A 12,230-nucleotide genomic window follows, 5' to 3' on the forward strand; every position below is an offset into this window, starting at 1 on the left:
TTATTTTATTGGGCAGTCTGGAACATTACCTTGACATTTTCATGGGTATAGCAATCAAGTAACTCGTAATCCCATGTCCTTCAGCTTCAATAAATACTACTTCCCCATGAATTGACTGTGAATGACTAATTTTCAGCTAATTATAAGCGATTCACTTGGATATATGTTTATATACTTTTATGTTTCTACACTTTTTTACCAGTCTTTGTAGTGATTGATACTAAACGAATAAATGGCATTTACAGTCCCCTTCTTTAAACAGATAAAATACTTTAGGAATATTTGTACATTTGCAAAATAAGGCTTGATCAGTACTTGGAATAGCTAAAACATTTAAGGTTTTGACTAACTATCTTAAATACGCCCATTTCAGAGGATATTAGTACTTAAGTATAGAAAGCTGTAGTGATTAAATTGCTCCTTCTTATTTCTTGACAATTTTGGTTAGTGTTCTGTTTTTTATCTAGCCTCAACAGTGTTATTAGCTTTAGAGATATAATAGAGAGACCTCATAGCACACTAAGTAAAGATCTTCTTTAAACATAATTTTAGCAAAATAAACCCAGACAATTATATTAATGCTCTTTAAATTGTTGCAACATTTAATGTGTTTAACAATTCTTTCCCTATCTGCCCAGATGAGATTTTCAAATTAAAAAAAAACAGATGAAAGCAAAATGCAATAGAAGAATTGGAGGCTAATGTAAAATCAAGAGTCTAAATATGATTTATATATATCTATCTATTTATACTTTTTATTGTACAGAAAGTATGTTTCTACTAACTTTATCATTGTTTGAAAACTCCACATTGGGGAAGGAGTTTTCATTTTTGCTTTCCTTTTTGTTTTTTTTTTTTTTTTCCTGTGAAATTATAAACAGGGTCAGAGGCATGTATATGCTTTGCCCTCTGTTAATCTGGTATAGAGCTTTACAGTATATATTGTAAATCCCACTAACTTGTCATTAAATAATTAGCCACATCTACATCAGACATATCTGATGCTGGTTATCAAAATTTTTTACTTAAATTCAGCCTTCTTTTTCCCCTCTTCATTTTCTGTTCCTTGTTGACTTATTGATCATGTCTTTGTTATGTTGTTATTTCCATGTACATCACAAGGCTAGGGTATATATTCTCATGCTGCATATTATTCCTTCTGGTTTTCAACAGTGGTACCAATTATTTAAGTGAAAACAAGTGAACCTTTTTTGGGAAAGAAGAGGAAAAAACAGTGAGGCAAACAGCCAAAGAACTTTTTTTTCTGTTGTTTGAATATGCTATTTATTTCTGAGATCCGAATGACAAGATCCTCAGCGCAAGTTAAATTCCTTTCTGCTTCTCCAGTTGTGCACCGGGCATATGAGCCCCATCTGAAGGAGCAAGTGGAGGCTTTTTCTTCTCATCCAAATTTCCTTTCCATCTGGCATTAATCCTGAACTCCTACTGTCCATTATAGTGTGGGGCAGTTTTGGCCCCAGGCCAGGATAGACCTTTTTGTCCCCTTCAGTTTCTCCTTTCTCCCTCTCCTGTTCGGAGCACAAGCCCTGCAGTACTGTGTGCTGGGCTCTCAAAGCTCAGTAATGGAAGGGATATCCTTGTCTTATGGAGAACAGGCTTTTTTTCACATGTGCTGGTTTCTCATGTACAACTGTACTTGAAGTTTTTTCACAAAAATAGTTAAAGTCACCTACCATGCTCACACACTGGTACAAGGGAAAGATTTTCATTGATAACACCTAGGTGAGCCCTAATTACTTAATGAATTAATAATAGTAAATGCAGAATGTGCAAAATAATTAGGTTGCTTCTGAGTCTGTGAATGCTGCATTGCAAGCTCAGAAGGAATTCATATGCTTCATGTGCTTATGCTTGTTAGTATTTTAGGTGGGAAATAAAATGAATGTGTGGAGACTACAGTCTACTATATGAGGCACCCGTTTTTGTTAATGGGATTATTTTTTATATCAAGAAAGCAGTAACCACTACATTAAAAAGCTTTGTAAAAGTCCTGAGATAGTCTAGGTGAAAGACATTATATATTTAAAAAAAGAAATAAAAAAAATATTCTCAAACTTTGTGAATCCCCTACAGAGCTGAAAGTTCTCATTGCAAGGAAATCCCAGCCTCTAGCCCAGAAGAAACTGGATTCTTCAACAGATTCCTGGCAAAAAATAAGCATATTTTTCCATGGTATTTTTTAGTGAAGATCTGCTTTTGGAATGTGAAAGGAAGTGATAGAGGGAGAAGTTAATTATCAGAATCTGCATGAAATACTCAGAAAGGCATAATGCAATTCATCATGTGTATCCTGTCTGACACATGATCTTTATATATATATGATCTTTATTTATACATAAGCATCTATCATACCACATCTTTTCCAAATCTCAGTACTCTTTGTAGATACAGATTTTACACAGATGCTTCTTGTGCTCATTGCCCTTTCACAAAGCATAAGTGCCTTGCTCTTTTAAACACACATCTCTTTTTTACAACTGCAGTCAGTACTACAATTTAAAAGACTGGACTATGTCAAAAGAGAAACCATATACTCTAAAATAATCAGTAGAACTTTCTTCCACCATCCTCCTCAAACACATACTAGTCTATTGCCAGTGGTAACTTTTAAAATATTTGCAGCGTTTCTCTGCTTGTACAGAGAAATAAATATATAATTATTTATTTATATATATAAAATATAAATAACATAACAATAATACTCATAACAATATTTTCCTGTTACTGATGAGGAATAGAATCCCAGCCCTATGCCTCTTGTAGGGTTCCCATTTGCTTTATGATAGATCCAGATTTATCTAAAGGAGGCTACAATCTGGTAGACTTTGAAAATAAAGTCTGAGCCTCATTCTTCTGCTGTCAGGGCAGGCTTTTCCACGCAGCAGCCTACACAGTGATGTGTAGTCTTTGTCAAGCCAGCTGGCTCTGCCTGAAAACTTCCTTGTGGTTCTGAGAGAAAGCTTGTCTCCATGTCTCAAAGGGACAGTAGTCTTTTCACTTTTAAACACCTTTTTTTTCTTCATGGATTTAAGTGTGTTTACATTTCTTTATCCAAGTGCTGATTCTGTTTCATTGCTGGTTTTCCTATCTCTGGCTCATAGATGCTGTTTATACTTCGAACTTGTGGACAACAAGACCATCAAGCTTCATACTATGAACATTCCTTGGCAGAGCATTTCTGACAGGTGATTTTTCCATTAAGGGATTTTTCTTAATTTTGACTTTGCTCCTAAACCCTCCACTCAGTCTATTGGACTGACTGCAACAAAATCCTCAGATTTGTGCTCACCTCTCCTCAGTGAGATACTCATAAATATAGTAATGTTTTCTAATGTAAACTCATAGTAGATTTCACACATTTCTTCAGTAAGATTGAAGGGAGGTGTAAAGCAAAACATAGTGTGAATGTATGCATGAGATATTAAAAAGGAGCTAAATCTTGCTTTGAAATTGTGTTTTTACATTACAGGAAGGCTCAAAATTTGGGGTCTCCTCAGTTCCAAAAGTAGTATTTTTGACTAATCTTATTTTTTTTTTAATTGCCTGACACTTCAAGGATTTGGACTTTTTATTTTTACCTAACCAAATGCATTGAAATCAATTTTGTCTAAGGATAATAAACAAATCCTCAGATAAACAGTGAAATGAAGTGTTTAAATATTTTTACTATTTCACAGTAATAAATTGGGATGTAAACAGAACTCTAATGTCACTTGGGTACAAAACCAACATGGTTTTGATTAATTTTCTTCTGGAGGAAGACCAAAAACTGCTTTTGAGCATTAGTTAGGGCACTTATCCAGAGTGACATAAATAATGTCTTCTCCCAGGGCTCGAACACCTAGTTGTTATGTTTAATGCCCTTATTCTAATCCCTGGGATAGGTGCCTTGTCAGATGTCAGGCAAGGGTAAGAAGTGATTGTTTTCTACTTTCAATCTAAAATTGCATTCCAGAGCAATGTCTTTCAGAAACGGATATATCTGAGAAGATAGAAGAATGAATTTTTGATGCATGATTGCTTTCTGAGAGAAAAAATGAAACTTTAATTTTAAATTCTTCATTACAGAATGTTCCAAAATTCAATAGTAATTACAAATTACCAGAAGAACTGGTGCCCATAGAATGAGTTGTAAGACAGACAAAAAGGCTGAAATATAGCATGAGAACAACTTCATGTTCACTGTGTTATCTTCTATGAAAACAATTCAGCTTCATTAATCATTCTCAATATGAGTATGTCTTTTCCATAATAATTTATGAACACAATATCTAGTTATTGAGATACTCGTTACATGAAGATGGTTAAATTTCATGAAGGGTAAGTGCAATGTGAAGACAAGCTTTATCTTGACTTTGTGAATGCTTTGGGGCTGGAATGAGATGATGGCTGTGTTACTATAATAAAGGTTTTGCTCTTTGCTTTCTGCCACCTAATAAACTTCTTTTCCCATTTAAAATCAAGCAGCAGAGAACCAGCAGAACTAAAGAACTATAGCACTTATAAAAGATACTTCAAAAAAATCTAATCATATAGATAAACCCAATTTTTCTCATATAAGAAGCTTCCAGACCTGCTTGGTCTGCATAGATGAGTGGAGTATGTGTGTTTTATCCTTTAAAGTGAAACAATATTTTTAGAAACTTATGTTGACAAGTAATTCACCTCTGGTCACAGACTACTTAAGGGAAGAACTGCCAAATAACATTGCTTTTGTTGGTAAACAATAAAAACAAACAGAGTACTCTGGATAAGAGCCTATTCTAAAAGTGAGAAAATCGAGTAATTGTTCCCCAGGACAGGTTAAAGTATTTCTGGAGAAGAACCTGATGAAGGAGGATGATACAATTTTCCATTTAATCCTGAGGGAAGCGTTACTTCATTTTTTGAAAAAAAGTAAAGCCAGACAGAGCAATTTAAATCAAATAACCCTTGCTCCACTGAAAACCTGAAGCAAACCTCAATTAAATTGTCAAAATACCCTAGATATTCTGGTTTTAGCATCTCCAGTCTAACTCATCTAGAACTGTGGAAAAAGGTTAATGATTTTTTCCAACGCACCTGTGTAGAGTCAAAAAGCTTCATTTGCCTCCTTTACCTTAATCAAATGGAAGCCATATTACAACCATTGAAAATCTTGTTCAAAGAGTTGAAACTCTTTTAGGCTCCTTCTGCTTCTTAATTCCAGCAAAACACGCTGTGTGTCCTACTGAGGTTGACAAAATTGCACCCTAGCACTCCACATACCTACTGCTAATTGTCACAGGTTTGTTATCTGTTATATATTGCTTTAGATAGATTTTTGTACATAAAACTCTACTGCTGCTTTATAAAGAGCATAGTTACTATTTTCAAGATTTCTGGATACTGCTTCTAAATCATTCAAGTGAAACTGAAGTCATTTACACTTACACTTGAAGTGGAATATGACATGTCAGATTAAAGCCCTCCATCTAAACATTATTTATTTTTAGTGAACCACTACTTGAGCTCATAAGCTAATTATTACTTGTAATGATAGAAGTGCTGCAGGAATTCTCTGCCGAAGTTCATTTAATTTGCATTTTAATATACTAAATCTTCTTTTCATTAATAGTGCTGATACAGGAGTTTAAGAGACACAATAAAAATGTGGGTGTGTTTGTGGATAACTCTGAAATCCACCGTGGCATATAAAAGAAAATGAGAATCCTCTCTTTGGCACCATTACTGAAATTTCTCTCCACCTCTTTTCTGCGTGAGCTGAAGGCTGTGCAGATGGTTTGGCATAATTCACTCAACAAAATGGTTCAGAGGCAGAGAGGTAAAGCCCATGTTACCTGAAACTTCATTTCTTTTTTTTTTTTTTTTTTTTTTGCAGTGTAGTGCAGGAATTTACTACCTACAGAAGACTTTCTCTGTTAGAATTTTAACAACTTAGTCTAATAAGGTGCCATATTTTTCCAGCAAGCATATAGATTTGCTTCTTCAAACACCTCTCAGAGAACATTGTAGCATAGTTATCATACTTGCATTTTGAGAGAGCTGAAATACAGGTCTTAAAATGTCATTGACAGCAGCAGATTTGTAAAATTTTGTATGTTCCACTTTAGCATTAAAGCCATCTAATGAAAGCACAAATGAAAGTAGAGTTACCAGACGGCAATAGCTACCTGCATTAGGAGGCTTGTTTGAATCCTTTGTGAGATATATATTTTCTAAAAAGCCATAATTGGAGATGAAAATCAATTTGTCACAAAGTCCCCTTTTTCACTCTTTTCACTCTTTCCTTAAGTGCTATCCCTCTATCTGTCTTGTCTGATAAAGACAGCTTACCCAGCTGTTTTCTTGTGTATCCTAGATAAAATGGCCATATCTTCAAACAGCCGCCAAACAGAACAATTTTCTGATGGCATTTTTATAGAGTTACAAAAGATCTTCACAAAATGTATGGTGCTGTGCTTTTAAAGTTTACCTTAGCCGCAGTATTATCAGCTTATGTTTCAGTAGTCACATATGTGCGTCTCTCACAGGAACTGAGGAACTGAGCAGTAGGAGATTTTTTTATTAGAAACTTTGGATTTTGAGCAGTAATCTCACATTTTACAGAAAGCTCTGAGATCCACCCTGAGCAAAAGAACAACTTTCATAATGAGTCTCTTTTCTTATGAGCCAGTGTTCTGCCTCATTTATTTCTTTGAATTGTTTTACTCTGCAAGTAGCACCATTAAAAGCAATGTTAGAGACAATCTGAGTCTTGAAAAGAGAAGGGAAAATATATTGTAGTTTTTAGGAAATAAAGTTACTAAAGTTCAGATAAAAAAACCAAACCTCAGAGAGTTCAAAATCTGCCATCAGTCCTTTGTGTAATGTATTATTTAGCTCAGGACATACAATTTTGTTTAGATCATACACTTCCTGCAGCTATCTTTATATATTCCTTGACCCCACCCAGGTGTGTCTGCCTGATGATTTTTAGTGTTTCTATTGCTTTATAAGGTGTTGCTTTAAAGCCAGTTGGTTTAAAGTTAGGTCTCAGATGGAGAACTGGGGCACAAAGAGAGTTATGACCTAGGGGAACTATAACTAGCACAGTCACAACCTGTAAGTTATGTTGCGTAATATTACGTTGGTTGTTTTAATTTTTTCCCTCACATTGGTATGCATTCATATCTGAGTTGTCCTTGGGTACTTGACTTAACCTCCTTTTGTTACTCCCTTGTGGGGACTAGCTCTTCTATGGGTTCTATAACTGTTCTGTCATAGAAACCCCAAGAATACGTCCTAGATACTTCAGGTGATGTCAAGTGGCACTAGGCACCAAGCTGTACACAGTCAAAGCAAGCCTTAGAAGTTTAAGTCTGATCACAGCATCAGACCTGTCTGGATCAATTGACAGATAATCAGCATCAAGATTGCAATTTGTCTTCCCAAATGTTCAGCCTACAAATCTACTTTAAGATGAGGTATATGGCAGTGCAAACCACAATGGATTCACTGACTTTGCATTCCCTGACTAAGATGAAATCTTGGGTCACAATGGAGACACAGATGAGGTGAATGCTGACATGAAGACCCTGATTGCTGATCTTTGTATCTTGACTGGTTTGCACTTAGTAATTTATTCCTTTCTATTTTTTCTGTATGCTTCATAAAAATATGTATAGTCTGCTGTAATCAGTGGAATTTAATGTTGTTTCCATTAGCATTTTGCTCACAAAAGCTCATCTACTTTTTAATGAGATAAAAAAATCTAAGCCTGACCATTACAGGCAGACAGATTATCAGTGAATTCAGTGTTGAATGTGGTGGTTAGTGAAGGCAAGTTTCCTCTCCATTATCTCAGAAAGTCTTTTTTGGTTTATATTATCACTGATAAATGTGTGGCTGTGTTATAGTCAAGATGTGCTATGGACCAGTGGGTAGCTGCCTTATCATCCCTTGGCCAAACTGAGAAAAGGAAACATGTTCTAAAGCAGTACTGCATAGTTGGAGTTATGAGGAGAAAAAGTGAGAAAGAGAAAGGTGTTTAAAAGGATATGTGTGTCCACAGTAAATGATCAAGGGAAAACATTAGCTGTTTCTGTTTGTCAGAAAGAGAATGGGGTCTGAAGGGCCAAGTCACTGAGCCAAGTAAGACATCTCATTTTGTTCCCTAATATTTTTATCTGTCTTTTGTGAGCTTCCTCCAAATGATTTACTAATCCAATCAGGAGCAGTAACTAATGATTCAAAGTCCCTCAAAACTATGCTAGTTATTTCAGATGAATCTTCATATATATGACCATGCAAATTTTTCATGTTGTTCTTATGAAAAATTGCCTCATAAATAGTTCTGGTAAAAGAGGCAGCAGACAACTTAAGTGAAACATACTATGACAAGTATGCAAATAAAGTCATCAGGCCCAGCCAATATAGTGTCAAATTATGAACCAGATCCAGCATCTTTGCTGCCACATGGTAATTCAATGATTCTGGACTTTGTCAGCAAAAAATAAATCATGGGTCTGAAAAACTTGATGCTATTTTTCAGACATGGCAAGCAGATATGTACAAAAATGTCTTCAGATCTGATTTATTAAGATCACCTTTTTGTCTCCAGAGAATAACTGGAACACATGCATTTTTATTTTTTCCTCCAAAATGCTCATTTATGGAAGAACATGTTTCAGCCCCTAAATGATTATTCTATGCCTGTCAGTTTTAGATTGCAGCACCAGTTCCATTAATGGTTTCTGAGGTGATGATGATGCGTCTGAGGCTGCCTGGCAGAATTGCTAGCATAAAACTAATGAGTATCCTGGCACGACCCTGCACTGTTAGGACATGAAGGCGAAAGGGGAAATAAATTAGAAACCTGGGTGTGTAGAAAGAATATCTGTAAAGGCACTTAATGGAGGCTAGAATAGAAAATTAATCACCCATAATAATTAGGGTTTGTGAGACTATTTAATTTAATTCCATTTACACATTTTTTCCACCCAATGATTAATGAACTCTGGGATAGCTTGTAAGCAAAATCTGAACCTCATATAAGCTTTAGAAGTGTGTAGAGTAGAGAGTTATTAGATCACAACGTCTTTAATCTGCTGTTTTCATTCTCTATCTAACAGGTTTCATATAATCTTTGGGTACAAAAATTACGTGGCACCAGTTTAAAGTGCTTTTGGAACACACCTAACCTGAAAGTGCCTGATATAATCTAAGTGAAAAATGATAAATTGAACAACATCAATGTGAAACAGACTATTATTAAACTATTAGAAAGCTGAAGCCAGTACAGTTTATTGTTTCTAATTCCTCAACCTCTAAAGTCTTATTTAGCATTTCACTTTTTTCAGGTCAGTAATATGTTCATTTTTTTGGATACAGTCATTAACTTCGAGCTCCTCTTGTGAGGATAATTTACCACACTTTAAAACCCTGGAAATGTTTGTGCTAAAAGTAACTATCAAGCAAACAACAAAAAAGAGGCATTAAAGATTTTGTATGCTTTGACTTCTGAGTGCACAAGTTAATGACAAGTCATTTTTGTAATTTGTGGCACAAATTTCTGAAATTCAGCGTAATAGCGTATGCAGTCAGAGAAACCTCATGGTCATACTCATTCCTTCTGCATTCATGCCTGTACATGTGTGAAATGGTTTTAGAAGAAAGATGACAGCATTGTTCCAAAGACATAAATAAATTCCTAATAATATAAATAGGATAAACTCAAACATCTTGGGTAGCATTTCAGTTTGACACTTCTCTCTGAGATCAGCAGCTACTGATCTTGTATACCTCTTTTTCAGACCTGCATATTCCTACTAAATGAAGTAGTGAATGCATATTCTTTTAGATCTGTATTTGAGGCCTGTGAAAGAAAAACAAGAGAGAATGTAATAAAATGTGTGGAAAGGAGATAAATTATAAAAAATATAGATTAGCTATTAATTTCTTTGATCAACATCTGAAAAATTTAAAAAACTTCTGGAGATGTCATCATAACACCATTGAGTAAATGAAGAATGCTAAACATAACAAAAATACATGAGTTTTATTTCCATGGGTGAGAATAAGAAGGTCAGAATAGGAATTTTTTTTAAATGGTATCAAAAGAGAGAAAAAAAATATCAATATTTCCTGTGAAAGAATATAGTGAAGTTGTTTTGTTTTGTTTTGATTTACTCATATTTCTTTATCCTATTTCTTCTACTTTCATAATTTTCTTCTAAAACATTCTGGGCTTTTCGGTTTGACATCAAATTTAATTCTAAATCAAAATGGTTGCATCAAAAGTTCTGGAATTTTATGCAGTGTAAATAGACTAATTTTTTTTGATATCAATGCCTCATTTAGTCTCAATGATTTGGTTCACCAGTTCAGATATTTTATATTTAAATATTTTCATTATCTTAAAATAGTTATGAGGATAAGGACACTTTTAGAAAATTTGTGGGCTTTTTTTCTATTGCATTCTTTCAAAATTTAAACTAAAAGGTTTATGGACCTCTCCTGGTAATAGTAATTCGTCTGGGTTTTGGGTATCCTGGATTTGAATTGAGACATAAGTACTTTTAAGGTGAATCTGTACTGAACATTTTAAGAAATCTACAGTTTTTAATTCCATTAATCCTCTCTAGTGTGTATGTCAATGCATATTTATTCAATCACTTAAGTAGAGCTAAATTTAAGCTCACATGATATGTTGCTATCATGGTGATAGCAACAGGGTGAAGTGAATGAAAATCCAGCATATTGTATTAACATCTAAAAGGACCTCAGGCTGAATAAAGGGGCTGACAAAGCCTCATGAAGCTCAGCAGAAGAAATATTAAAATTCTGCATCAGAGGAGGAGGAGGAACCCCACGCACTAGCACATGTTGGGAGCCACCTTGCTGGAAAATATCTTGGCAGAAGAGGCCTAGGGTACTGGTGGACACCAAACTGAACATGAGGAATCACTAGGGGGTGTTTTAAAAAATGAAACTATTTCGAAAATTTCATCAGTTTTCTATCTAGTGCCAAAAGCTCCTGTTGTATTAAGCCCTGCTGTTTCCACTAGCTGCTGAAGAGTTAGTTACCAATACACACACATTTAGATATGTGATGATTTACTTACCATTTTTCACACTCTGCCAACTGATAACTTTACCTTGCAGTTCTTATCCAGCCCTGTCACAGTTCAATGCAGCCATCTGTAAGCTTATGTGGAGGAAAGAGTCTTAGCAGAATAAAGAAAGGGAGCTCAAACACAGTCCCACCTAAAAAGCGATTGGAAAAGTAAAGCTGGTAATGCTCTGAATGGATAAAGGGAGCTTACCTTGAATTTCAGTTACTTCAACCCTTCCTTATATAGTGATAAAATCAGTGTTTATGCTTTGGTTTGACAGCTGAGTGAAAGTGTGTCAGATATGGCAAATACATAAAAAGTTTTCTGCAACAGAGAAAGTTTTCTGTCTTGCAAGTAACAGGTTCTTTTGAAATACAGTCCTGACAGGAATGCATGTCAATACTCCTGTACAAAACATATTGTATCTGTGAATACTTCTTAGGTGCAAGTAATTCTGCTAAGTAAACACAATAGGACTTTGTATGCATTTTTTAGGTAGACTAGAAGCTTAAAATTTTTTTAGGCTATATTTTTAAATTCAAATAGTGGGGACAGAACCTTTCACAGATTGTCAAAAGATTGCAACATCCTGTAAAAAGTTATCAAATTAGAATTGCATTGTGAGGGTCACTTGGCAGTGTCTAACCTTAAGTCATTGATTTTGAAATGTATTTGCTTATAAATAATCATTAGGAATAATGCACTTTTAAAAAGCAAATGTTCTTGTATATTACCTCTTAGAACCACTGCTGAGTTAGAAATTATCAATGACACAGATAGCATTTCAGAGCATTGTCTAGGACAGAGGTTAAATAATGTCAAGAATCAAGAATCATTGCCAGAAAAGGTATGTTAAAATTATTAACAAATATAATGAGAATTCCTCGGCATACATTATATAATCTTAATGGTTTGTGTTATTAAAAGTTAGTTGCTTCAGAGGACTGCTCTGCTTTATTTAACACACATATAAAAATTGCTCTGGCTTCTTTAAATATATATATATATAATATGTATATATATGTGTGTGTGTGTATGCTTGCGTGTGTCTGTGTGTGTATGTGCACTCAGAAGAAAACAGTTCTGCTGTTCCATAATCACAGTTTGAGCTATGGGTGTAGTTCCACCTGTAGT

The 12,230-nt window shown here is 34.7% G+C and overlaps 1 long non-coding RNA gene across 1 annotated transcript; it reads left to right on the forward strand.

Moving 5' to 3' along the window:
* Positions 1 to 7,278: 7,278 nt before the first annotated feature.
* Positions 7,279 to 9,273, forward strand: LOC135302083 (uncharacterized). The gene is made up of 2 exons (XR_010363775.1): positions 7,279 to 7,556; positions 9,114 to 9,273. It is a non-coding gene; the product is annotated as an uncharacterized LOC135302083 (long non-coding RNA).
* Positions 9,274 to 12,230: the final 2,957 nt, after the last annotated feature.

Source organism: Passer domesticus, chromosome 6, assembly GCF_036417665.1.
Source record: "Passer domesticus isolate bPasDom1 chromosome 6, bPasDom1.hap1, whole genome shotgun sequence".
In the NCBI taxonomy this organism is placed as follows: domain Eukaryota; kingdom Metazoa; phylum Chordata; class Aves; order Passeriformes; family Passeridae; genus Passer; species Passer domesticus.